Genomic DNA, 17,901 nt, shown 5'->3' on the forward strand with positions numbered 1-17,901 from the left:
CAGGCCCAGGTAAAAGCAGAAATCCAATACATGCTGGAAAACTACCTAACTGAACCCAGTCAAAGCAGCTGGAGTTCCCCAGTGGTATTATAGCCTACACTTGATGGTTCAACTAAACTCTGCATAGACTGCAGAAAAGTTAATGCAGTAACAAAGGCAGACTCCTACCAGACTTGCTTCGAAGACTGTTATGTGTGATGAAGAGCCCCACCTGTCAAGAATGAGGCATATTAATTTTGCCACATGAACATTAATCTTAAACTGTTGCTGGAGTGGAGAGATGCCTTGTTTAAAGAGATCAGGAGTGGCTGGCAAAACATTTGCATCCTAAGAGACAGTCAGCCAGGAAAAGACAAGGGGAACTGCTCACTGATTCAATTAACAGAGATTGGTCTGGACATCTTGCAAAAGACAGCACTACATCCTCTGACCGAGAGCTTTGGAATCCACAAACGAAGGAGTTTGTTAAAAAAGCGAGTCACATAACTAACCTGCTGGCCCAAGTCTGGTTTCGAACTGCTCACAGGACAGCCTGGCTGAGACTGCAGATTGCAACTGATCCTGGAAGAAGTCAGCCGCTCTCTCTTTCTCTCTCTCTCTCACACTATTCTCTGGATCCACTGAAGTCACTTAAACTTCAAGAGAGCAAAGACTCCAACATCGAAACAAGTTTTAAAGTGTGCACTGGGCCCCAATGAAATGGCAAGACTTACCAGCAACCAAACACTCCACATCGAACTCAATGGATTGTAAATAGAATCCAGCTATTGCCTCAAACTTTTCTCCTTTATTCTTTCTACTTTTTCTGTCTCTATCTGCATGTGTGTTTAATCACATATGCACGCTAGCGTGGTCACGTCACGTATTCGTAGTCATTAACCGAATTAGAGTTTAAGATTAATAAACTTCCACCTTTCTTGTTTAAATCTAAGAAAACCTGTCTGATTGATTTCTTTGCCTTGCAGTTGGAAAACAGTGAACAAGGATTTACTGAGGGGGAGCTAAAAACATGTGCTTTTAAAAATTAAATCCTGTTACAGTTAAACCAAGTAAAGGCTGAGAGGGAACCCCTAGACCCCTTCCTCACCAAGTCGTAACAAGTGACAGAGTGGGCAGTGCTATGTTTCTTACAAAAACAAATTTGTTAGAGGGATACTGGCAAGTATCCTCAAAGAAATATCAGCCTTTGTCATAGTCTTTCCCAGTGCCAAGTGATGCCATTTCGACAAAAAAAAATGCCACAGCAACTTTTCAGACTAATGAACCAAGTGGGAGCCAGTGTTCCTAACTGTGTGGTTTACCTTAATGATGTGCTGGTATACAGCGACACTTGGAAGGAACACTTGAAACAACTAGAATCTCTGTGTGGAAAATTACAATCAGCTGATTTAATAATAAACCTTGCTAAAAGTGAATTCGCAAAAGTGAGAGTAACCTACCTAGGGCATATAGTAGGGCAAAGATAAGTGTTGCCAAGAACAGCAAAAGTACCAAGATTGGTGGAGTTCCCTACCCTTAAGACTAAATGAGAAATCATGAAGTTTTTGAGGATATGTGGTTTCAACCAAATGTTTGTACGATAGTGGCTCCACTGACAGATTTGTTACAAAAAAAGAACACCAAGGTAGGGTGGTCAGGGAAGTGCCAACTTTCATTTGAGAGGCTGAAAGCCATTTTGATTAATGAACTCGTGTTGGCTGCTCCAAATTTCACTAAGCCCTTCAAAGTAGCGATTGATGCTAATGACCTGAGTATTGGTGCAGTCTTGTTACAAGACGATGAATCAGGTATAGAAAGGCCAGTGGGATACTTTTCCCAATAGTTAAATAGACATCAAAAAAGATATTTAACAGTGAAAAAATAAACCCTCGGTTTGTTATTGGCTCTTGAGCATTTTGAAGTCTATGTCCACCACGATTACAGAGAGACACTGGTATTTGATGACCATAGCACTGTAGCCTTTGAGGACAAATTCAAAAATCAGGATGCCAGACTCTTCCAATGAAGTTTACTATTGCAGCATTATCATTTAAAGATTATTAAAATTGCAGGGAAAAATAATGTAATTGCGGATGCTTTATCCAGAATCTTACTGTGCTTTCAGTTAGATGAGTGCAAAGGTGGTAGAAAGCAGAACTCTATTAACTACAAGTAAAAAGTGAATGAGAATGAATGTGTAAATGTGTTTTAAAAATTTTCACCTTCTGTTTTTCCATACTTTTCCATGCATTTGAAAATTCTGTTTCATTCCTCCAAGGATGGGGGTGTTACGAATGCTCCGTTTTTTTGTTAAATTTTGAGGATTTGTGTCTTAAAACTAAAAAAAAAAGATTCCATAGATGCTGGAATTGGTGTTTTTTTTTAAAGAGGTTATCAGAAGGTCTTTTGGAGTTGGCGTGCAAACAGCAACTACTGTTTGCACTTGTTGCTGTTCAATATTCAGTATATTCACACCTAATCTGTACTAATACTTTGTCTTTCAACACACCATTAACATATTGTTTGCCTTTGCTCCCTGACCTTTTGGTCAGCTATGTGGCCTGGTCCAATCTGCACCTTCTCCTTTGTTATCTCTTGCTCAACCCCCACCTCACTTGTTTATAATCTGTGACTTTTCTAATATTTGTCAGTTCCGAAGAAGGGTCACTGACCCGAAACGTTAACTCTGCTTCTCTTTCCACAGATGCTGCCAGACCTGCTGAGTGAATCCAGTATTTCTTGTTTTTGTTAACTACTGGAAGGCACCTGTTATCAGATAAATACCCAGCAGGGGGCTTTTTTGATTCAATGAAGATGTTTACAGTGAAGTGACAGGTCAAGATTTATAGGGGTCAGGAGGCTTGACTCCTGAGATGTCTTTGGCTTCACTTTGTATAGAGTTGGAGTGTGAACTACTTTGAAGACAGTCGGAGAAAACTTGCCAAGAGTGCAAACCCCAACTCCATTTGTTCCATCTCTTTGAAAAACCTGCCAGTTTTTCCATCTCTTTAAGAAGTCCTGAGAAGGAAGTGTATGAAACCGATGGAAACTGTTACCACATTTCTCCTGGAAAGCCTGCCCAAACTGATCTTCACAGTCGCCTGAAAATAACTGTTCTAGGAAGATCCCAGTGATAGCCATCAACGCTTTTTTTGGGAAGCCAAACCGGAGAAAAAGGACATCTGACATCTTTTCATATCTTCTCTTTTTTCTTCAAGAATTTGGGCCAAAATATTTGTTTTTGTCTGTTTTATTTTCTCATAGAGCTTGAAAGAGTAAATCTCTTTTTTTTGGTGTGTTTGTGTGTGTGTGTGTGTGTGTGTGTGTGTGTGTGTGTGTGTGTGTGTGTGTGTGTGTGTGTGTGTGTGTGTGTGTGTGTGTGTGTGTGTGTGTGTGAGAGAGAGGGGCTATGGGAACATATATTTCAATTTGTGTGTTATTGCTTTGCTTCGTTACTGGATAAGACTTGTTTTATAATAAACTAATAATTTTGTTGTTTACTGAAGAAAACTGGTTGGTGTATTTTATTTTGGGATAAAAATAGAATCTCTGATCTATGATTGACCATATTGCTAACTGGGAAATAAATTAAATGTATGTTGTGACCTGTGGAGAAGTGGAACTATAAAAACAGTGCACTCCTCCTGACTCGGTCATGACATGTATCTAACTCGTGCTGTATCTGTTCTGGCAGTGTTTGATGGGACAGTGTAGAGGGAGCTTTACTCTGTATCTAACCCATTTTGTTCCTGTCTCCATTTCCAGGAGAACCCGTACATGTGCAACAACAAGTGGCTTTGGAGAGAGTACAGAAGAGGTTTACTAAGATGTTGCCTGGTCTGGAGGGCATTACCTATGAGGAGAGGTTGGATAAACTCGGATTGTTTTCACTGGAACGACGGAGCTGGAGGGACGACATGATAGAGGTTTACAAAGTTATGAGTGGCATGGACAGAGTGGATAGTCAGAAGCTTTTTCCCAGGGTGGAAGAGTCAGTTACTAGGGGACATAGGTTTAAGCTGAGAGGGGATGTGCGAGGCAAGTTTTTTGCATAGAGGGTGGCAAGTGCCTGGAACTTGCTACCGGGGGAGGTGGTGGAGGCAGGTATGATAGCGGCGTTTAAGAGGCATCTTGACAAATACATGAATAGGATGGGAATAGAGGGATACGGACCCCAGACTGCAGAAGGTTTTAGTTTCGGCAGGCATCAAAATCGGCGCAGGCTTGGAGGGTCGAATGGCCTGTTCCTGTGCTGTACTGTTCTTTGTCCTTTGGTCTTTGAGTGTGACGCTCGCACGCCCAAGCTCGTACACCCGCCTGAGCTGATGCTGGATGACGAGGGGCGGATTCCCAACACCTTTTGGCAAAGTGTCTCCTGGAGGAGTTTCCCCGAGCCGCTCCTGGTCAACATTACTCTGTCCTGGGGCAAGAGCATCGAGCTGACCGAGGACATAGTCATCACCTTCGAGACAGGCCGGCCGGAGCAGATGGTCCTGGAGAAGTCTCTGGACCATGGCCGGACGTGGCAGCCCGACCAGAGCCGACTGCCTCAACTCCTTCGGGATGGAGCCGAGAAGGGCCCGGGATCTGAGGCCGGCCTCGGTGCTGGACATCATCTGTACGGAGGAGTACTCCAGGGGCTATGTGGAGAAGATGGTCCGCTTCGTGATCCAGGAGCATTTTGCCCTGTTTGGGGGACCCCGTCTCCGTGACATGGCCTCACTGTACGGCCAGCTGGACACCACCAAGGATCTGAGGGACTTCTTCACCCTGACCGACCTGCGGCTCAGGCTGCTCCGGCCGGCCACTGGGCCCACCAGTGTTGACCCACTCAACCTCTCCAAATACTTCTACGCCATCTCCAACCTGGACATCCGCAGGCGGTGAGAGCTTCTCAACACTTCTGGACAGAGTCACTGACCCCACACTTCACATCCAGGCAGCACCGGGTCAGGGTCAACATCTGGGGGCGGCACGATCAGGGTCAACATCTGGGACAGGGCCACGATCAGGGCCAATATCTGGGATCACTCTCACTCTGTCGGAGATTCCCGGAGGGTGAGAGCTTCTCACTGTTTCTGCTCAGACTCACTGATGTGAGCACTCGGTAACTGGTGAGGTTTTACAGTGATAGATCGGGATCCCTCCCTCGGCCCACTCAGCACTGTCAGCTGCCCCTGTGTGGACTGTAAAAGCTTCCCTGAATGTCTCTGTGACAGCCTGTACAGAGCAGCACTGTGACAGCTCCCCCTGTCCCTGGTGATGGACTTGTTAGTGAGCTTTCAGAGTCCTGCTGGCTGGCTCACCATGAGGGAGCCATTTCCTGCTCAGTGTTCAACCAATCGAGCAGCATGGAGCGAGCAGAATCTGTCCCTTTACTCTCAACACTGCCTACATCCAGTCTCATCAGGATTCAGAGAATCAGACAGCACAGAAGGAGGCCATTCATCCCATCGTGCCTGTGCTGGCTCTTTGAAAGAGCTATTCAATTAGTTCCACTCCCCTGCTCTTTCCCTTTAGACCTGTAAATTTTCCCCTTGTAGTATTGAATGTTATTATTGGATTTTCCAGTGCCCTTTCAGGCAGAACATTCCAGATCACAACAACTCGCTGTGTAAATAAAATTCTCCTCCTCTCCCCCTCTGGTTCTTTTACCAAATCCCTTCAATCTGTGTCTCTCTGGTCACCCACCCTCCTGCCACTGGAAACAGTTTCTCCTTATTTACTCGATCAAAGCCGCTGATGATTTAATGAATGATTCTGACTGAACACTTCCTTCCTGTTCAATCTATATTCAGTCTCGATCAGTGAATTCCCATTCGCCCATCACACAATCTCCGGGACTCGGAGCCATTACCTCATTATTCTACACTCAGCTTCTGGGAGACTCACTCGAGCTTTTAGTCCAGGAGAATCTTCAGACACTAATTAGAGAATAGGAGCAGGAAAATGTTTACGATGCCGTTCATTTGACTCCAAGGAACTGTCCGTGTTTTGCTTAGTTTGGTAAATATTTCACAGAACTGTGAATTGACAAACTGTGCAATGTCCAATCTGCAGATATTGAAGCTTCTCCTTCGCAGTGAGTTAAACAGCGGCTCGATGTTGTTAATACAGAGTCAGCGAGAGCAGTGTTCTCACGCTTCACGGCAGAGAGACGGGTCCAACACTTTGGGCCTTTCCAAATCACACTTACTAAACAACAACAACTTGTATTTATATAGCACTTTTAACATAGTAAAACATCCCAAACTGCTTCACAGGAGAGTAAATCAGACCAAATATGCCACTGAGATCCATAAGGAGATATTAGGACAGGTGACCAAAAGCTTGCTAAAGAGGTCAGTATTAAAGAGTGTTTTAAAGGAGGAGAGAGAGGGGTAGAGAGATGGACAGGTTTAGGGAGGGAATTCCAGAGCTTTGGGCCCAGGCAGCTGAAGGCACAGCTACTATCAGTGAAGCAATGGATTCGCTGTCAATGTGTGAGAGATCCCAGGTTCAAATCCCAGATCAACCCCCAATTAAAATATGTTGAAACCATGCAGGACAAAGCCCCCAGCTAAGATATATGATTCTGATTGCAGTGGGAGCAATGCACTGTTAATTCAGTCCCGTTGCTCCACAGGTCACAGCATATTTTTTAAGCTTTCCAAATCAGAAAAAGCAACCAAATTGAACACCATGGTAACCCCCAAATATAGTGGAACTAACCAAGTATCTTTAGATAACAACAAATGAACTATTTTTTAAAATCTGAAACGTGACTATGATAAACCAATGTCTAAAGATGTTATAACTTCTTGTTAAAAAAACTAACTCTCGCATTCACATATATATACTAAAAATTAACAGTACTTCAGTTTTTAATTAGTTGACTGAAAAAGTAGTCTTTGCAAGTTACATTCCTGACAAATAGAGTCTTCCAATATAGAAAAAGTCAAAGGTCGCTTGAAGTCTTCACAGTGGTCCGATGGAAATTAAAGGTCCTTCAAAGATAGGAACTCAGCAGTTCAGTTTGGCTTTTGGATTATTAAATTGTGCGCTTCAATGATGAACACAGCAATACCGATACTTTGTGAAGAAAAGCTTTTCTTATTTTTCTTTGGGAATTAAATTGGCTTGAAGCTTTGTAGAATTTTGAGAGAGAGAAATAACACAGCTTCTTCAGTTCAAATTACCTCAGAACTCTGTGTGCTTAAAACCAGTTTTTGCCAGCAAGTTTCAAAAGTCAAACTGCAACATTGAATCATGTGTCCTCTCTCTCCTGCTGTTGTTGCTTGGCAACCAGTTTGCAATCTGGCAGAGTGAGTGTCCGGTACTTTCTGTTTTAAAGGTGCACTAATACTTTCACAGTCTTAAAGGCACACACAATATTTCCGAGGAGAAAAAAACAAGAGCGTGACAATGCGATTGTGTCCGTTAGAATATTTAAAAAAAATTTCACCAGCAGGTTGTCCCTGACTTCAGTCCCGAACCTGCCTTTTCCCAGTCTGTGCCTGTGTCCCGATCTAGCCAACTGATCCCAAACCCCACACTCTGCTTCCTTTTTCTATCCTGAATCACTGATATCCACTCCTGTCAGTTTTCCCGTCACATTTCTTGGAGATTTCTATTGAAAAGAAGAGTTGTTTGTTCTGTAAACCATACTCATTCTATCACTGAATGTTGCTCATTCACCTGATCTGAAGCTGGAGTTCCCGGTGAACTAACACTGGAACCAGTGGGGAGAAAAATGTTAGAGTTTCCAGAGCTAAGCTGGTAAAGGGGGAGCGGAGTCCCGGAGTGGAGAGTCCGCTGTCGAACAGAGCTGATCAGGTTATTTTAAACCAGCCTGTTGTTGTTTGTTACCAGGTGAAAGTGCAATCTTCACACCAACAACTGTATCTTGGAGAAGGGGAAGCTGAGTTGTGAGTGTGAACACAACACGACGGGGCCGGACTGCGGGAGATGTAAGAAAGGTTTTCAAGGCCGACGGTGGACAGCGGGCTCGTACCTCCCAATCCCCAAAGGGACGGCCAATGTCTGTGAGTAACGAGCGCTTCTCCGGCCCAGCCCAGTGCCGGCGGAAGATTCACTTCATATTTCATTCTCATCGTAACTCCCAGCAATGCATCAATTCCAAAATACAACCCAATGGATGTTTGTGATTGTGTTAATGTGTAAACAGAGACTGACAGTGGGAGATTGTACAGATACAGAATCAGAGAATCAGACAGCACAGAAGGAGGACATTCGGCCCATCGTGCCTGTGCCAGCTCTTTGAAAGATCTATCCAATTAATCCCACTCTCCTGCTCTTTCCCCATAACCCTGTAAATTCATCTTTTTCAAATATTTATTCAATTCCCTTTTGAAAGTTATCATTGAATCTGCTTCCACCGCCCTTTCAGGCAGAACATTCCAGATCACAACAACTCGCTGTGTAAAAATAAAATTCTCCTCCTCTCCCCCTCTGGTTCTTTACTAATTCTCTTCAATCTGTGTCCTCTGGTCACTGACCCTCCTGCCACTGGAAACACTTTCTCCTTATTTACTCCATCAAAACCCTTCAGGATTTTGAAGCCTCTCTCAGTGAGTAAACAAGGTGGAATTGCTGACATGATGTAGAGGGTGAGGTTAGAATAGTCGTATGGGTTAAGTGTGATGAAATCTCACTCGGGACACACACACAGATCCAGAGGTAGCAGTGAGGTGGAGACTGATGTGTGAATGGAATGTTAACAGCTGGACGAACATCTGGGGAACAGCTGGAGAGGGTGAAAGGAGAATAAGCCTCTGTGTAATAAATATCTGAAGCAGATCAGGAAGTGAAGGTTGTGAGGGATATCTGTGGTCATTGCTGTGTGTGGAATGTCCCGAGATCAGGAAACAGAGAGTGACACAAATGGGCAGTGGGGGAGGGGTCTATGTGATTACTGACCCCCTTACATATTAACCCTGCTCACTTACACATTAATCACACGTAGTGGGAACGTACTTACACACTAACCTCACACTCACCTTCTGTGAGCACTTTAGTAACTCGACCTGGTCTCACCTCGAGCTGGTGTGAATACCCAATGAGATCTTTGTTTGTGAGTTTGAGTGAGGTCGATCGCATGAACACTCCATGTGATGGATTGTATTCGTGTGTTTATTAATAAAGATTGTTAATCAAACGTCTATCTAACTCTTTGTTTTTCTCTTTCTCTCTCCAAGCCTCCCTGACACTGTCGCCAGTGACCGTAAGTAAGATCTACGCTCTCTGACCTGTGACCTGCTGACCCAGAGCATATTTCTGTATCGGGATTGAACCGTTCCCCTCAAACTTCCCTTGTCCCTCACTGACCGAGGAACAGGTTTAGGTGTGAACGGGGGGGGTGAGTGAGGAACAGGTGTAGGTGTGAATGGGGAGTGAGTGTGAACAGGTGTAGGTGTGAACGGGGAGTGAGTGTGAGCAGGTGTAGGTGTGAACAGGGACTGGGATCTGAAATCTGCTTGTTTGTGTCTGTGGAGTAAAGTTTAATCTCCTCGATCGGTGAAGCAGATACGAAGCAGTAATATATACGACACTCATCTGAGCTAAGAGGAAAGTGTGTCTTAACTCAGACTTAGTGAGAACATTCAGTGGGAAGTGGAGGGAATATTTGTAGGAAGCCTGAGACCAGGATCAATGGGAACCAGTTGTAATTCCATTATCCCAGACATAGGACTGGGAACTGGATGAGTGTCTCGGAACTCAATCTGTTCACCCTTGTTCCCAGATTTTTCATCAACGTGTTCCTGTTTATTTAACCTTTCACATGCTGCCCATCTCTTTCCAAACCATCCGTTACATTGAATCCCCAAACCCACACTCACACTGACCGAAAGTGACCATAACTCACCACACTGACCGGAAGTGACCATACCTCCCCACAATGGCCAGGAGTGACCATAACTCTTTCCACTGACTGGGAGTGCGATACTGGAGCAGGAACATGTGGGTACTGGACCTTCCGCTGCCTGGACCTTAAGCTCTGAAATTCCTTCCCTAAACCTCTCTTCCTCTCCACCTGTCTCTCCTCCTCTGAGATGCTCCTTAAAACCTATCTCTTTGACTGAGTTTTTGGTCCCCGTCCTAATATCTCCTCCTGTGTCTGGGTGCCAGTTTTTGTCTTATTGGTGATGAGGTGGAGATGAACAAGCTGTTTGTTTGTCTCTCGGAGCCTCTTGCAGTGGTGGACAGTCTCCACTCGATGTGTGTGTGTACACAGTACAGATGTTGTGTTCAGACTGTGTGTTGTTCTCCAACTGGGATTAATAATTGCTGATTTCTCCTGACACATGCAGCTGACCCAAAGCTGGGTCACACACGGCCAAGTATCTCATCACTAGAGGTTGCAAACCCAAAGCAAAGTAGGAGCTCGCAAACAATGTGGCTGGATTAGAGCAGAAAAAGAAAGCACGACTTTCAATTATACAGAACTCCCTCAGGACTGACGCTGTGACAGTGCAGCACTCACACAGTGCTGACCCTGTGACAGTGCAGCACTCACACAGTGCTGACCCTGTGACAGTGCAGCACTCACACAGTGCTGACCCTGTGACAGTGCAGCACTCACACAGTGCTGGCCCTGTGACAGTGCAGCACTCACACAGTGCTGACCCTGTGACAGTGCAGCACTCACTCAGTGCTGACCCTGTGACAGTGCAGCACTCACTCAGTGCTGACCCTGTGACAGTGCAGCACTCCCTCAGCACGGACTCTCTGACAATGCAGCACTCCCTCAGTACTGACCCTCCGACAGTCTCCCAGCATCAATCCTTGTGGAACATTACTTCCCAACTTGTGCCAGTCTGAGTAACTGGCTTTAACCTCTGCTCTCTGTTTACTCTTTCTTCGCCAAATCGTTATCCATTCTGCTGCAACCCCGCTCACTCCAAATGTTCTGAATTCAATCGTCAGTCTACGATGTGGTACCTGATGAAAGTCTAAATATATAACATCAACTACATTACCCACATTGACTCTTTCTATGGCTTCTTCAAAGAGTTCAATAAGGTTGGTTATGCTTGACCTTCCATTTTGGAATCTAGTTTTAGTTTCTGAATGTTTTTCTATCATATCTTTGAGTAAGGATTCCATTATCTTTCCTCCCACTGATGTTAAGCTCATTGGTCTATTGTTCCCTTGACATGTTCTATTACCCTTTTAAATATAGAAATCACATGATCTGTCTGCCTGTCCTCTTAATGAATTTCTAATTCCACTGTAACAGAGCCTCTGTTATCTCTTCCCTAACTGCTTATAATATTTGCAGATACAATCCATCTGGGTCAGGGGTTTTATCCTCTCTAAGTTTGATTCGTTTATCAATTATCTCCTCCCTTTCTATCTTTATATCTTTTTGATTTCTTCCTCTGATGGTCATCTCCATCATGTTAGTCTCCCTGGTAAATCCCGAGGCAAAGTAATTATTTCATATTTCTGCCATTTTACTGTCATTACCTGTGAGTTTGTAGTGTTTATCCCTGAGTGACCCGATCCCTGTCCTGATTTTCCATTAGTTATTTATGTGTCTTTCCAATACTTTACGAATTAATTTTATATTCCTTGATAATTTAATTCCAAAGTTTCTCTTTCTTTTTCTAATTGTTTCTTCATATCTTTCCGAACCCTTATATATTCCCTTTGGAATCTGCTCTGATTATTCTTTATTAATATTCTCAGTGTCTGGATGTTTTTATAATAAAATGTTGTTGTAAAAGTGAAACACTGGGAGTGGTGACAGTTGAAACAATCTGTAACATGGGGAGATTTTCAATGATCTGAACCTTTCTTTTATCTGCCTCTTGCAGTGGGTGTGTGTGATAACTTGCTGACACGGTGTGAGAATGGAGGAGTGTGTGAGGACAATGGGAGGTGTCTCTGCCCCGCTCCCTACACCCGCCTCCTGTGTGAGAAAGTCCAGTGCAGGAAGGAAGCGGGAGGATGTGTCTCCCAATCCCCCGGCCGGGACCCCACCTTACACCGGGTGCTGCTGTCACTGACTGCACTGCTAACCACTGCTAACGGCCGCCCGCCGCTCTGACCCACTTCCAGCGCCATGGCAGCTCACCGGAAGGTGCGAAGAGAACAGGAGAATCCAGCATTTACTGCGTCTCCGTTAAAACAGGCTCCCGTCCCCCGCACTCCCGGGAAAGGCAAACTGGAACCGAGGCCTGAGCCCAGACACCCAGCCAGCTCGACTGGATCTCAGAGCCCAGAAGGAATGGGCAGTCAGTGGGGACTGGACTCTCTGACTCCCCATGTCACCGAGGCAGCTGCTAATATTCATTCTCCAATCGCCACCCGCTCGTCCCATGTCCAGCTTTGGGACAAAGAAACAAAGAAAGGACTTGGATTTCTACAGAACCTTTCACCACCTCAGGACGTCCCAAAGTGCTTTACAGTCAATGAAGGACCTTTTCAACAAACAGCAATGTAATCATGAGCAGATAATCTGTTTTAGTGATGTTGGTTGTCGGATAAATATTGGTCAGGACACCAGGGAGAACTCCCCTGCTCTTCTTCAAATAGTGACCGTGGGATCTTTTACACCCACCCGAGAGGGCAGACGGGGCCTCGGTTTAACATTTCGTCCTAGAGACAGCACCTCAGATAGTGCAACACTCATTCCCTCCCTCCTCTCCCCTCCCCTCTCTCCCTCCCCTCCCTCTCCTGTGAGGCATTGCTGAGTGGGGACCAGGCCTCTCTGTCGGTGCATCGTGACCTGAGGGAATGTGAGGAGCAGCTTCGAGTGTCCCACAGTCTGGGCTTCAGTGAGCGTTGCTGTGTAATCCTGGTCACTGGGGTTTTGTGTAATCACTTCCTCCCCACCCCCCCGCCGACCCCCTCCTTATGAAATCCCGCTCCTATCCTGGTCTATCCATGGAGGCTGCATCAGTCCCATGTGGAATAATCGTGAGCAGTGATCGCAGTGTTAGTGTGTTTATTGATTGTTTTGTATTGAGATGAAGTTATTTTCTTGCAATCCCACAAGGTGTGATGTAGTTTTTGTATGAATAGTGGTTTGTGTTAGTGAATATATCTGTCACTGTGGAACTCCCAGCGATGGCAGCAATGAGACCATTTTCTTTGTCTGATTTTCCTGTGCACAGCTTTCTCTGGAACTGCAATTTGCTGCATCAAAGAATCGGAGTTTCCAGCTCAGGAAATTCTCCCAGGATCCAGCAAAGGCCTCGTCACTTTACACTGGACTACAATAAAAACTCCTGCATCAAGTGTCCTGGCCTCAGGACCCAGCTCCTGACTGTGTGACAGAGGGGGATCGATGCGGACAGGAGGGGGAGGAGGATCGGCAGGTTGGGGGAGCGGAGTGGAGAGGGGAGGGTGAAGGGATTTTGCTGCCGGGTTTCCTACAATGCAACAGTGACTACACTTGTGAAGTATTTAATTGGTTGTGAAGCACTTTCACATCCACCTCCGTTACTTTGCCCTGAGTTTATTTTATACAGATGGTTCAAAGCTTTTACTGCAGATGGAGGGAGGGAGGGAGGCACGGGGAGAGGGGGAGGCAGAGGAATGAGCTGTGGAGTATATCAGATACACAATGATCAATGAGCATGTGGTGTCCGTCTGTTCACTCCAGACCTTCTGCGACCAATGAGCATCACAGGGGTTGGAGTACATTGTCGATGTGGATAATAGGGTCTTAATATAAGTTTGTTTTATTTCCCTGTTTTATTAAAGTTATTCATTTAAAATACACATAAATTAGGCCTGGGAAATAAAGGATGCCTCGACAAGTAAAAAACAGTCAGACACAGAGTCAGGCTTCCTTAACAATATCTGACCAAACACTCCCAGTGCAGGTACATGAAACAAAAGCTCCCTGTACACTTTCTTGACACAGTGAGGAGGGACAGATGGAGCGAGAGGGAGGGGTAGAGAGAGGATGTGGTGAGAGAAGGAGGGAGATAGAGGAAATGGAAGGGGAGAGAGGTGAATGGGACAGTGGTTAGGGCATGGAGATGCATGAGGGAGGTTGGTGAGTGAGGATGAGAGATGGAATGGGTGGAGTGGGAGGATGGAGGAGGGTGAGATGGAGAGGGAGAGGAACTTGGTGAGAGAGAATGTAGGGAGTGAGGGAGTCGATAGAGACAGGGGGGAGTAAGATGGGAAAGGGAAGAGGGATGGAGAGATGGGGAGAGGGTGTGGTTGGGAGAGGGGCAAGGTTGAGAGGGATTCAGGGCAGAGGGGAGGGAGAGAGAGAAAGAGAATGACAAAGAGCAATTGAGAGTGAGTGTAATTTAGAGAGGAGAAGAGAAAGGGATGGAGAGAGTTTGGGGGGTAGAGGGAGCTGAGAGAGGGGAAGTGAGGAAAGAGAAATTGGGTGGAAGACAGAAATTGAAAGAGAAAATGAGAGCTAAAGACTGAAGCAGAGAGATAGAGAGAAAGAGAGAGATGAACAGAGAACAGTGAGGGAGACACAGGGAAAGAGAGACAGAGAATAACAATCAGTGCCCAGGATTTCCAGGTTGGAGATGGTGCAGAAGGATTTGGAGAGGTTCAGTGGGTCAACACTTGGCTGGGGGAGGTTATCGAGATCGGGAGGGGTGTAGGAGCTGGAGGAGGTCACAAAGATAGGGAGGAGTTTAGGTTGGAGGAGTTTATAGAGATAGGGAGGAGTGTAGGGGCTGGAGGAGGTTATAATGTTAAAGAGGGGTGTAGGGTTGGAGGAAAGAAATAGGAAGGGGTGAGGCAATGGAGGGATTTGAAAGCAAGTATGTGAATTTTAAAATCGAGGCGTTGCGGAACCAGGAGCCAAAATAAGGCAATGAGCACAGGGGTTGATGCGCAAACAGAGTTTGTTGTGAGTGAAGACATGGGCAGCAGTGTTTTGGATGACCTCAAGTTTAAGGAGGGTAGAATGTGGGAGACCAGCCAGGAATGCTTCAGAATAGTCGAGTCTAGAGTTAACAAAGGAATGGATGACGGTTTCAGCAGCAGATGAGCTGACGCAGGGGTGGAGTCGGGAGATGTTACAGAGGTTGAAATAGGTGGTCTTAGTGATGGAGTGAATATGAGCTCGGAAGCTCATCTCAGGTTGTGAACAGTCTGGTTGAGCCTCAGGCAGTTGCCAGGGAGATGGATGGAGTTGGTGGCTCGAGAACAGAGTTTGTAGGAGCACCAAAGAGAATGGCTTCTGCCTTCCCGATACTTAAATGGAGGAAATTTCTGCCCTCCCAGTGCTGGATGTCACATAAGCAGTTTAATAATTCATCAACAGTGGAGGAGTTGAGAGAGGTGGTGGTGAGAGCGAGCTGGATGTTGTCAGTGTACATGTGAAAATTAACAGTGTGTTTTCAGATGATGTGACTGAGGGGCAGCATGTAGATGAGAAATAGGAGGGGCCAAGTGTAGATCCTTGGGGACACCAGAGGTAACGGTGTGGGAGCAGGAAGAGAAACCATTACAAGTGATTCTCTGACTATGATTAGATAGATAAGCATGGAACCAGGTGAGAGTAGTCCCACCCAGCTGGACAACAGTGCAGAGGTGTTGGAGGAGGATGGTGTGGTCAATCGGGTCAAAGGCTGCAGACAGGTGGAGAAGGACAAGGAGGGAAAGTTTACCTTTGTCAAAGTCACATAGGATGTCATTTGCGACTTTGATAAGAGTTGTTTCAGTACGGTGACAGAAGCAGAAACCTGATTGGAGGATTCAAACATGGTGTCCCGGGAAAGATGGCCATGGATTTGGGAGGTGACAACAGGTTCAAGGAATTTGGAGAGGAAAGGGAGTTTGGAGATGGGGGTTAGTTTGCAAAGACAGAGCGGGTCAAGGGTTGTCTGTTTTTTTTTTATAATAAGGGTGATAACTGGAGATTTGAAAAAGAGAGGGACAGAACCTGAGGGCAGGGAACCGTTAACAGTATCAGCTAACATGGGATCCAGGAAGGGACTCGGCCCCATCCATCCAAGCACCGTGAAGCTGAGGCCCCGGGGTGGCCGGTTGCTGTGCCAAGCTCGACACCACTCCCTCATCCTATGTCCCGACTCCCTATCCTTGTCCCTCGGCTGGGCTTGTCCAGACGCAAACCACCCCACAACAACATTGTTTAAGTCGGAGAGAGAGATGGCAGTGACCAGGTTGGGTAAATGGAAGGGAGATGGACTCAATTAAGAGTCTCCAGAAAAAAAATCAATACACGTGAGATGATTTCCAGCATTTTGCTTTTGGAAGAACATTTTTTCTGAGCAGATGTGAGGAGCTGAGAATCGAACCAGTGGAGGTGGAGGAGAGACTGTGGCTGCTGTTTACCCTCCTGCCCTGCAGGGGGTGGTGTTAGTCTCGTCCAGCCACCACTCCCGCCGCTGGGGGTATTTTCACATCCCCAGCGATTCCTGCTGTCATTCAGTTGATGGAAGTCTGGGGATAAATATTCCATTCATGGACTGGAAACACTGGGACCTGCCTCTGGGCTGCTCTCAGTTGTTTTGTTTATTCATTAACTGAATAATTGATGTAACTGGATATTTCACCGCACTCTTGACCTGCTCTCTGAACTTGGACTGAGTCACCACATAAATAAATGTGTTTGTGCAGCAACTTAAATTCAACAGCATAAATACGACTCGTCGAAATATATAAAAAGAATCATAATCAAATTGATATCCGATGTTAAAGTAATCTAAAACGAATCCCAACCACAGAAGTATGAAGCTGCCAGATATGGTGAAGAGTAAAATCACAGACTTCCTTCTGCTCTCCATCTCTGGGTCACTGTGATTCTCTCCCTTGCTCTGACCCCTCAGTCCCTTACGGACTCGACTGGCCACTAAAATGTGTCTGACTGTCAGAGCGTTGAGCAACAGGATTAAAGCGAATGGGATCAATGGGGTTAAAATCGTATCAAACCTGTCAAATCCCACCCATCCAGGCTCAGTATAATAGCTTGGCTTTGTATAACAGAACCATGGTACATTGTCGATTATTACTCCCGGTTCATATCTAAAGTAGATGGGGATGTTTTTTGAACAGAGGAGAATGCAGGTTGTTGCTAGAATCACAGCCGCAGTTTTCTTGGTGCAATATTTTGTTTTCAGCTTCTGGCAACAAATGGCCACAAATCGATCAAAGGTGAAAGTGACGGTGAACCAGACAGAACAGTCTACGGCTGCATCAATCAGGACATCGATAACACTACACACAGGGGTGATGTACAGGAAGCTCACCGGGAAATAGTAATTATTGATCCTGAACAGTATGACCTCAGTGATAATGACCAGTAGATCGGCCGTTGCCATGGCCACCAGGTAGCGAGTGGTACAGGTGGAGAGGCCGCACTTTCCCCGGGACAGGATCACAATCGCCAGTAAATTAACTGTGAGAGAGAGAAGGGAAAAGAGACTGGAAATTACTGATCAAACATTCTCCGTGTCTGACCCAGACAGTAAGGGCAGGATTTTAGCACCAAAAACAGGGGAGTTGGGGGCGGGTCAGAGGTTAAAATGTAAAAATCTGAACGTCTCCCCCAACCGGCCTCAGAGCCGCCTACGTCTGGGTTTAATGGAGTCGGGAAAGGGGACGGACAGACAACCACTCCCAGGAGGCGGGTTAGTAATTTAAATATTTGAATGAAGCTGGAAGTCTCTGATTTAATCTGTTTTACAGGTTTAACTCTGGCTGACTGGGTTTCCTTGTTATACCTCACGCTACATATAAAGACACCTGAGATTGGTGATTGGAACAGTTTCCCCCTCTGGGATCAGAATGATCCCTCAGAATCATCCGCCCCACCCTGGGACAGCACCACACCTTCCCCACAATCGGACAGCACCAATGTGCGGGATCGGACTGCACCACCCCCAGGATCAGAACACCCACCCCAGGTTCGGACCTCACCATCCTCAGGATTGGAAACCACACGATAGGACTTCACCCACTCCCTCCGGG

The 17,901-nt window shown here is 45.8% G+C and overlaps 1 pseudogene; it reads left to right on the forward strand.

Moving 5' to 3' along the window:
* Nucleotides 1–1,525: 1,525 nt before the first annotated feature.
* On the forward strand, nt 1,526–12,031 carry LOC137345755 (netrin-G1-like; annotated as a pseudogene).
* The last annotated feature ends 5,870 nt before the right edge of the window (nt 12,032–17,901 follow it).

Source organism: Heterodontus francisci, chromosome 29 (assembly GCF_036365525.1).
Source record: "Heterodontus francisci isolate sHetFra1 chromosome 29, sHetFra1.hap1, whole genome shotgun sequence".
Taxonomy (NCBI): Eukaryota; Metazoa; Chordata; class Chondrichthyes; order Heterodontiformes; family Heterodontidae; genus Heterodontus; species Heterodontus francisci.